Source organism: Dermacentor andersoni, chromosome 10 (assembly GCF_023375885.2).
Source record: "Dermacentor andersoni chromosome 10, qqDerAnde1_hic_scaffold, whole genome shotgun sequence".
NCBI lineage: Eukaryota > Metazoa > Arthropoda > Arachnida > Ixodida > Ixodidae > Dermacentor > Dermacentor andersoni.
Window position 1 is genome coordinate 77,144,943 of NC_092823.1, and position 10,694 is coordinate 77,155,636.

At 45.3% G+C, this 10,694-nt stretch overlaps 1 long non-coding RNA gene across 1 annotated transcript; it reads left to right on the top strand.

The window, feature by feature from the left end:
- Positions 1-1,498: 1,498 nt before the first annotated feature.
- On the top strand, positions 1,499-7,488 carry LOC129388327 (uncharacterized). The gene is made up of 3 exons (XR_008615301.2): positions 1,499-1,672; positions 6,032-6,127; positions 7,325-7,488. It is a non-coding gene; the product is annotated as an uncharacterized lncRNA (long non-coding RNA).
- The last annotated feature ends 3,206 nt before the right edge of the window (positions 7,489-10,694 follow it).

Consider the following 10,694-nt stretch of genomic DNA (forward strand, 5'->3'; position numbering starts at 1 on the left):
GCAATTTTTCTACACTGCCCTGAATATTTTATTTACCGTAAAACTATGCATATGGCATAAATATTGCATTGAGGAATACTTGTTAAAGCTGTTTTCACTGAGGTTACACAATTCCTTAGGAGGTTTCTTGTTAAATGTCATATTGTGCGACGCTGTGCTGGGGCTGGTCCGCGCACCGCTCGTGTGGCTGGAAGCTCTCCCTGGCGCCGTTCATGCGACCACGCCGGCAAACGCACCGCCCAAAAAACGCCGGTAAAACGCTGAACGTGGGGCAGACTTAACTTGGCAAGACTCAGCCTCGTGTCGGGCAGTGCATCTCCGTAAATAACAACAGTAGACGCATGCCCACGCAGTGTCCTACTCTCCGAACATTATCTTCTAGGCTGTTACATTGAGCGCGGCTCAGCCCCTGCTTTCTATATGTACATACAGCTGCGTTTTTGCAGTCGCCTATTGTATCTTCTGCGGGTGAACAACAGGCATAAGAAACGATGGTCGAATGTATGAAATTGGTAAAGTAGAAAGTTGGGCTAGTTGGTGAGTGATCATCATACCTTGCTGGTGAAGCAGCGCGCTGACACGGACACAGTGAAGACAAACAGACGCAGCGAGTGTCGTCGTTTCCTGTTTGTCTTCACTGTGTCCGTGTCAGTGTGCTGCTTTACCAGCAAGGTATGAAATCGGAGCTATGTGGCGAGCGCACGAATTTGTATTTGTGCTTGCCAAGAAGGCGGAGACTAGCCGCGGTTCGACGTAGCCCCTGCTAGTTATCTGCGTTCAATACGCCTAATCTTGCTGCTTTTGCAGGTGCGCTTCGTGACACTTCGCTGGCTGTCATGTCGGTCGCGCTCGCGCGGTATTGCTAAACAGTTGGTTATCATTACTGCTAGCTCACAACAAGGACAAAGAATAAGAACTCTGTCTTCATTACCCCAGAAGGTGACTTCTCCGAATTGTTGATACTACGCTTCAGTACAGTCACAATGTAGTCACGGTAGAAATAAAACCGGCCGAAATAGTTTCCCTGCTCCAATAAAAGGAGTCTGGCGCCTCCTGGGTAGGTGCGACGATGTGCTTTCAGATGGTACACGGAGGAACCCGGCTCAACTGTCAACTCAAGTGAAACCTAATCGCCTGCCTTTTGTAGAGAAAGACGCAATGTAAGAAGATGCGAAATGCAACGTCTTAGAATTGCGGAGTGGTCAACATTTTCGTGTAATTGCCTACCTGCTACTGGTGGAAGAAAGCGGAATTTAGAATTGTTCTTGTTTTTTTGGTAGCGCTGCTGCGTTGCCATCGCTTTGCAGAAGCCATGTGGCTCGCACTTCTTGCAGTGCTTGATGATATATTCCTCATCATATTTCGAGAGAACGCGTGAATATTACCTCTGCTACTCGCAGAAACTGATATCCAGTCAAATTTTCGAAACAGCCTCGCTTTTCAGATTCTCGCTCATGGCGTTTTCAGGGCCGCCGATAATTGATGGATATTTTAACGCTTCGTAGGTAATAAATAGTATTCTCATCTGATAAGACATTGAAACTTTTCATGTAACCAATTTGTTCAAAATGAAGTTCTATATTGACCACAATTTTTTTCAGGAACTATACAATTTACGTACGGCTTATAACCAAGAACTGGGGCGTGCCACACATTGAGATTACAAGTGTCGGTGAGACAGAGTAATTATTTCCTGAATATGCGTATAACAGTATTATGAAGCGAACAGCCAATAAAGCCAGTGGAAAATATTAAAAAAATTTTGTTGATTTATTTGAAATTGATCTTAAGGTAAATTGAAATGATAGAGGTCGAAGAAACGTTACTGCGGAGCTTCATGGTTCGGCGGCAAGTTGTTCTTTTTCTAAATTTCAGTGTCAATTCACCTTATCATTTTTTACATTTCGAATAATACAGGTACTTCTGGGAGTGATTTTGTTGGCTTTTGTATCTGTTAGCTTCACATTATTGTGACTTTCAAAATTCTAGCCCCCCATTTCTCTTCTTCGCATTCATATATATACAAATGGCTATCAATGAGGCGAATAGGGAACGCGACGTTTATCCCCTGCCACGGATCGATGATGCTTTGGACCGTCTGCGTCATGCTCAGTTGTTTACTTCTTTAGACCTAAAGTCAGGCTACTGGCAAATCGAAGTGGACGAGCGTGGCCGTGAAAAAACCGCCTTCGTGACTCCTGATGGGCTGTACGAATTTAAAGTGCTGCCTTTCGGTCTCTGTTCCGCTCCTGCTACGTTGCAACGAATGATGGACTCTGTACTCGTTGGACTAAAGTGGCAGACGTGTCTAGTGTACCTAGACGACGTTGTCTTTTCCAGCACGTTCGATGAACATCTCGCCCGGCTACGAAGTGTCCTTAGCGCAATACCAAGGCCAACCTCACCATCAAACCTGAAAAATGTTACTTTGGCTTTCAGGAACTCAAGTTTTTAGGCCACGTGGTCAGCTCCCAAGGAGTCCGACCAGACCCAGAAAAACTCGCTGCCGTTGCCGAGTTTCCTCGTCCTAAAGACAAAAAGGATGCTCAGCGGTTCTTGGGCCTCTGCGCTTACTACTGTCGTTTCGTTGAAGGCTTCTCAAGGATTGCTGAACCGCTCACGAGACTGACGCGACAAGATGTGCCCTTTGCGTGGACGGAAGACCAAGAGCAAGCCTTCACCGAATTGCGCAAACGCCTTCAATCCGCTTCAGTGCTGGCGCATTTTGATGACACCGCGGCAACTGAAATACACACCGACGCCAGCAACGTAGGACTCGGGGCCATTCTGGTTCAAACGCAAGATGGCGCAGAACGTGTAATTGCGTACACGAGTCGTAATCTGGCAAAAGCAGAAGCTAATTATTCAACTACCGAAAAAGAATGCTTAGCACTCTTGTGGGCCATCAGCAAGTTCCTACCCTACTTATACGGCCGGCCATTTCGAGCGATCAGCGATTACCACTCGCTCTGCTGACTTGCCAACCTACGAGACCACTCAGGTCGCCTCGTTGCTTGGAGCCTCCGCCTCCAGCCAGATTTGCCGTTTCTTGGTGTCGTCGACGTGGTGCGCATGGCTCACTATCAACGTGCAGACTCTGAGCTGCTTCCAGTCATCCGATTTCTCGAGGGAGCTGCCGTTGTTGTCCCACGCCCACTTTCACGAGGATTGACGTCGTACTGCCTGCGAAACGATGTCCTGTACAAGAAAAATTTCGCGAATAGCCAGGAAACGTTCCTTCTCGTCGTTCCGACGGCACTGCGCGAGGAAGTTTTACAGGCGTGTCACGATGATCCCGGTGCCGGCCACTTAGGCTTTGCGAGAACATTAGCGCGCATACGGCAAAAATACTATTGGCCACACCTATTTTCGTCGGTTCAGCGCTATGTGCGAACGTGCCGTGACTGTCAGAGGCGTAACGTTTCACCCGTCAAGCCTGCCGGCATCCTTCAGCCTTTGGATCCGCCTCCGGCGCCGTTCCAGCAAGTGGGAATGGACCTTCTTGGGCCGTTGCCCACGTCATCCTTGCAAAATAAGTGGATAATCGGGGCAACTGACTATTTAACTCGCTATGCGGAGACGAAAGCTGTACTGCGCGGCACTGCTGCTGAAGTCGCCAGCTTCTTCGTTCACAACATCGTGCTTCGCCACGGTGCGGCCGCTGTAGTCATTACTGATCGCGGTGCAGCGTTTACAGCGGAGTTATTGCAACAAGTCGTCGCACTGACGCACACCAATCACCGGAAGGCCACACCCTATCATCGCCGAACTAACGGCTTAACAGAGCGCCTAACCAGAACATTAGCCGACATGCTCCCCATGTACATTGATGTGGAACACAAAACATAGGATGAAATTTTGCCATACGTCACGTTTGCTTACAATACCGCTGTGCAGGAGACCACCGAGTTTACAACATTGGAGCTTGATTACGGACGTCGCGTAACAACATCCTTAGACGCCATGCTCCCGGTAGACTACGGAACCACAAGGAATGAGACCACTGAAGATTTCGTCGAGAAAGCCGAGAAAGCTCGCCAGCTTGCTCGGAATCGCATCCGCACCCAGCAGAATACCGACCCCCACCGTTACAACCGGACCCAACGAAAAGTCCAGTACTTACCAGGTGACCGTGTGTGGGTGTGGACACATATCCGACACCGTGGGCTCTCAGAGAAAGTGTTGCGCCGCTATTTCGGCCCCTATGAAGTTTTACGCCGCCTCATTGATGTATGAGGTGGTGCCTCAAAGCTCTGATCCTGGTTCGAACCGACGCCGTCCCCGTGCTGAAGTCGTCCGCGTAGTACGGATGAACCCATACTACGAACGCGAGGGATGAGCAACCCTCACAAACCGCTTCAGCATTGTGTACATTCCTGTATGTTTTTTTTTGTCTTTTCAGTTGGCACTTTTGCTCATAGTGCGCGCCCGCTGCCCTTGAAGCGACCGGGCCGGTCGCTTTTGAGAGGGGAGCAATGACGCGAAATAAGTTTGCACGTGATGACACTGGACCCTTAAGGCGAGAACGACGAAGTTCGTGGTTGCGCGCGCCCTCTCCGAGGACCAGCCATCGCTAAAGGCAGACGTTTCTTTTTTTTGCCAATCTGTCGGTGGTAAACTGTTTTTGTTGTAATAGCTGGGCGACAATATTATGACACAGACTCAAATTTACATTTCCCTTTGTTTTGCAGGTATTTTTGTTAGGCCAACAATGTCGCTCAGGTGCCATGTAAATGGTTAGGACAGCGAATTCTTCAGAGATCACACACCAGCTTGCCTGCGCTGACGTGTGAGCTTCGGGGGCCCTCTTGCGGCTGCTCGTTTCAGTTATCTCTTTACATATAAGTACACGTATCGCGATTCAGCCGCCTCTTACGTATCGGTCATATTGCTTGCTCGATGAGTTCTCTTGTGCCGTGTGCTTTCGTAGCCAACTACTGCGGGCTCACTGTACTGCGGATTGTGATAGTACTAATATCCCAGAAAAGGGTTCTTTACTGTTGAGGCCTAAACAATACACTACATGAGCTAGCGGATAAAGTGAACTTCACAACCGACGTTTCTTTATCGACTCTTAAACTGCAGCAATACCACTGCAATCACAAACACGGTTGTGGTGCCGAAATGTGCAGACGCGGGTTGACTGTTGCGAGCGCATTCTCTGTTGTATGCTGCCTACAGCTGGAAGACATCTTTCCTCTGCAGCGTTCTTACTTAAGAATTGGCGATGATTTGGTACAGACTGTTAATGTGCATCAGAACAGCAGCAGCAAATTTCTTATTATTTCGCCACGGTTTGCTGAAATCAGCGGCTCAGTTTTCTGTAGTATCTTTTGTGCCGATTGCAGAAGCCTATGTTGCCCAATGCCCACATATTCATTGGCCGCCACAGCCTTTTAAATGCCACAAGAGGACGCCAAACACTTTGATGTGCAGAGCAAGGATAGAGAGTTACAACAGAGCTACCACACGACCCGACATGTCTCCCACGCAAAAGACTACCGCGTCCTAAGAAACTTTTCACTAAAACAATCTGTTTTGCCGTGACATGAATTAGGTTGTGAAAATAAATCACAGGGGTGCTTTCGAAATTCAAACAAAGAATCCTAATAGCAATCAATGCATTTTATCATGAATATCACTTGCCATAAGCTAAAGCTCTCTTTCACGCCTTCGTTGACCACCTGGCTAGCATTATAAAATTTTGGTATCGCAGTGACTTTTATCATACGGTATTGCGTCAGGCCTATGAATTCTTGTTCCCGCACAACTGCATTTAGGAGCTTCGCATCATGAAAACCGGAGACGACTGGTTGCGTGGAACTATACAAAACCGACTCTCAATGACGTCTTGGTTAGTACACCGACTCTTTCCATACAATCTGTGAATGGTGTTCAGGACGTCCGTTTTGTATTAAAGTATCAAAATATTATGAAGAGAAGGATGTCTCCATATTTCTTATGCGCTTATCTATGCACCGGCCGTACGCTGCATATAGAAAATGTTATAATTGTGCATTCAAACTTTCAGGCAGAGAGTTCCTACCTTCCCGGGTCGAGCATTATTACGGCATCTTGCACGCAAATAGCCATTGCCTCATTACCGGGCAGTACCCTAAGCTGGGAGGTAAGACAATTCTTTGATATAACCAAAATTAGGGCTTTATTACACCTAGTACGGTGTCCTTGATTCTCTTGTTGTTATTGCCTGCTTTGAGGGGGTAGGGAACCGAGTCTTACAAGTAATGTGGAAATGTAACATACTACCGTTTGTGTTCACTAAAACTACACATAAATAAATGCAGACAGGCGACGAAGCTAGCCACCTTAAAGAGTAGACGACTGTTTTATTCTTCTTTTTTTTTTTTGAAGAACAAGCATGGCAGGAGGAAGGCGAAGTTGTTCTTAATGGGGGAAAAGTGTAGCAAATGCGTGTCACAATAGTAGACACCTATACCTACATGTCGGGAAAATCAACGGGCAGAAGAGAGAACAATATTAGAGTATTAGGGGTACACCTTAGCGGCAAGCTCAAAGCACAGATGGTATTTGTTAAGGTAAAATTCCGCGAAACGATTCGTGCCCCATGCGTAGTTGAGGCGGTCATAGAACGTTCCGCCGCAGTATATCCGTAGGACAAATATAAATGTAATATCTCAAAGGAAATGTCTACTTATAAAAAATTGGAGGAACAAGGAAAATCATTTTCTCAGTGACATCCTTACATTAAGGAGCTTCCAGTGTCATGGCACCTCCAGGCGAACAAGAATGATTCCAGTACTTCATTTTGAACATATTGAAAAATTTGCTCCACACCGCCTTTCATTGAAGCCGGATGCTCAGTCCCAATTCTCTATTTCTGTGTTTTAAATGTTTCCTTTAGAGGTAGTGGACGACTTTTACTTTCGCGCCCGTTTGGGATATCCGTGGTCTCTAGAACCATTATTCTTTTGAAGGGATAACCTCCTAGGTTTTCAAGATCTTTCCTAAACATTAGGTGCACCCAAGTGAAAATGACGAAACCATACCGTAAAGGCGCGTCTTCTATTTTCCCACTAACTCTGATAATCTGACTCCGATTCGTCGCGCAAGTTTTTCAAACATGTAAACCCCAACTTTTAACTTTGAAATATTTATACTTTCTTCATTTTTGTCAAGGTAAATATTCGCAGGGGCGACACTGATATCATGCGCATAGGTTCAACTACCAACACGTCTCAATGTACGCAGACAAGGCTAGCGAATTACGCTCACAGTACCTTTTTGTTTTTTGATGTCTTGAGAAACGTCTTCTCTGCAACTGTATCTTCGGATCCTGTTTCAGAAACGACCGACTGCACTTACTGGGTCACAGAGCATGACGCTAAAAAAAGGCATCCAGATTGTGATTACATTTTTATGAACTACTGCAAATCACCGCAACTTATAAACTCGACAACTATACGTGAATGCTTGTAACGCTGTACTGCACCAATAAAATGATTTTTGTTTTCATCTGCACTGTTGTACTTATTTCGGGAGACCGTATTTACGAACAGGATTCTAGAGCACAAATAGTGTTTCGCAGCGACAACTCTACTTAATCATTACAAAGAACATCGCGGAATAAAACAATCGAAATACTCGTGCTACACATGACGCACTGCAATAAGATTGTGCATCCTAGCACTGATCATGAATACAAACTCTAGTCCCACGTGAAAGTTCTCATTCTGCTATGGCTCAAGGATTTTTATGCCCTAAAATTATTGAGTTACGGACCTATTACACCTACTTCCGCCTACTGTTCGTTATTCTTCGACCTCTCTGTCCAAAGTTTGACATGCCAAAGATTTGTGTCCGTATCCATACCTATTTTAGAACCTGTATTGCTTAGATTCTCCGCCAATACAACCTATGCGGCAAGCCCTCTTTGAGTCTACTTCCGGTATGTGGTACACTATTTGCCAATACATTAAGAGCCTTGTGTACGAGAATACAAATTAAAGAAAGATAATCGATGTCAGTAGCTACAGGCTGATCTAGCCTTCCACAAGTTTTCAACGATTGGTTCGATCAAGTACATCACGGTAAACTCGCAGGAACTTTAAGCTCTACACGACACCGACATGGAAGACCGTGGGCGAGTGCGAACTATAGCCTCAAGACAAAGCAGGCTGCATTGCAACCGTCTCTTTTTTCTTTACTCCTATAGTTACCGATTTGAGTTCATTTACAAATAAAAGATGACACCTAGGTAAAATATGCTATGACGAAGCATGAAGAGTGCTAGGACACCTGTTACAAACGGTACATTGACGTAACCCTTACAACAAACATATCTAATCGGCATATCTACATGCAACATGGTTTACTTCAAGCAAGGAATTTCACCTCCGCACATAAAAAAGTTCTAAACAAAGTGAACAATACCGCATGTGATTTAAATGTATTCAAGAAGGCAAGTGAGCTACGATGTTGTCGTGGTATTTTCGTCGGGACCACATTCCAACTGCGATTACAGATACCTGGGCATCGTGTTTCTAATCCGCATCAAATTCTTGAACCAGGTATATGTCAATGCTCAACATGTGCGCATGTTGTGTATATTTTTGTTCTTGTGGCAAGCTTTTCATCTCATGGTAGTGCATTGTTTATTTGTACAAGAGAGCGGTATTCACCCGTTTACGTACATGGAACGCATGTTTCCCCTAATTTCCATGACGGCTCGATAAATTGGTTTCTTCCCGAGAAGCCTACTTGGAGCCCCCTATAGAACTGTGAACTTCAGTTTCCGAAATATTTTATTGCAATAAACAACAGTATGAAAAAATATTGAGGAAAGTTGCTGCAGTTGCACCAATTAGGACCTCTTCACCATCGTCGAGTTTAGTTGTTTTATGTGCCATAATTTCCAAAATATGAAGCAATATAAAGTGCGAAATATAGAGCGCAGTGTTGAGGAGACTTTAGCAAATTTTGCTTATTGAATTCCGAAGAAAATTAACAGATTTCTATTGAGAAAAAGGCATCGAGAAATATGTGTCCAGTTGCAGAATAACAGAATGCTGGGTATCAGCTGGCTGCGTTCACGTGAGGTGGGCAGTCTAGGTTCCATTAGCCGCATGAAACGAGCGAATCTGTGCATTCAATTGCACGAAAACCTTTATTTTTTCAAGTAATGGTTCAAAAATACTGCAAGATTGGTCGCATAGGAAGAATTCATTATATAGGTTTTAGCTCAACAATGGCCACGACGAATCTGCCTTAGCGCTTATCGAAGGAGGTGTTGGCCACATCGGTGCGAGAATTCATGCAGAACACCGAGAGGAGTCAGTACAATCAAAGCCACCGAAAACGAATACAGTGAAGGTGTGCTAGTAAAAAATCTCGCAAGTTAAGCTCCCAGCAACTAAATGTCTACTGAAAGGGTTATCTAATGGAAGGAGACGTACAAAAATTCAGAGAACGTTTAGGCTTCGCCTTTAAGGGTGGAATGCGATAGCATTCAAAAATTCCTCGGTGCTTCTCACATTACCCGGCCACTATAGCTTACGTAACCGTAATTTTAGCGGGAAACGCTGGCGGTGAAGGCTATGCGCAAGGTAAGCTTTTTTTTTTATGGTGCGCAAAGAGCCGAGGTGCCTGCGCCACTCCAATGAAGACAGACATCAAGCCGCACTTGGAAAAAGACTCTCGCGTTAAAAGGCATTCGCGTTTAAGTTTCCGCGTAACAGTTCTGCATTATCGCATTATCAAATTACAATCCATTGCCATCCTATCGAGAAGTTGTGTTTAAGTCGTACGTTACTATTTTTCTGACGCATTTTACTTTCAGAAACTGACTTAGTTCAGTAACTTTGCACAACGCGGAGGGCCTGCGTCGGTTGGATGTGCGTGGTTGGGAATGATAATTTTCGAAACCATGGCCGACACTGCGATATGGCACCCTTAATGCTATCGCGTTAAAGCTAAGCCATTTACAGCTCGTTCCGATATGCCACACGAAGAAATAAATTGCATTCCTAAGGGCAAACAACCGACGTATCTTATAAAACAAGAACTATTTAGTTCATTATGAAGTTGGAGGCCTTGGCAAATTATATTTTTTAACTACAGAGGCGCTTAAGTCTCCCTATGTGCATAGAATGCGAAAACGTTATGAGTGCTGCGCACGGTAATTTTGTTTCGGACCTGTGCTCAAATTGGGAGCATCAATTTCGAGGATGGCCCTCCTAAATTTTGGGAATGGGCCATGTCGATTCTGGGAGTGGGCCTGGTTGGTTTTGAACGTGGGTGAACTCATATTTCAAATTGAACAGCGGCAATATTCCGTGTCGGCGACACAAATGTTGGGGGTTGGTCAAGTCAGGTCGGTTATTAATGTAGACCTAGTGAATTTTCCAATTTGGCAAAGCCAATTTCGTCGTGGTAGGCCACGGCGTCCGTCCGAAGCCGTGGCTGTTCACGTTGGGATTTCGAAGTGCTAGTCGTAGCAGAACCAGCTCCTCTAACCAGATTCGGTGTTGGTACCATAGGTTGTAAACGCTGAAGGCTCGCCGGATATTCGGTTTCACGGCATATATTTATTACGTTTTCGCCTTAAAAAGCACACGATAGGCTGCAAAAGACGGGAACATCCTCATAATGTTCGCAGAAGAAATCGAAGGCTCTATATGTTAACCTTCTGACGAGCTATCACATCTTTCCAACTG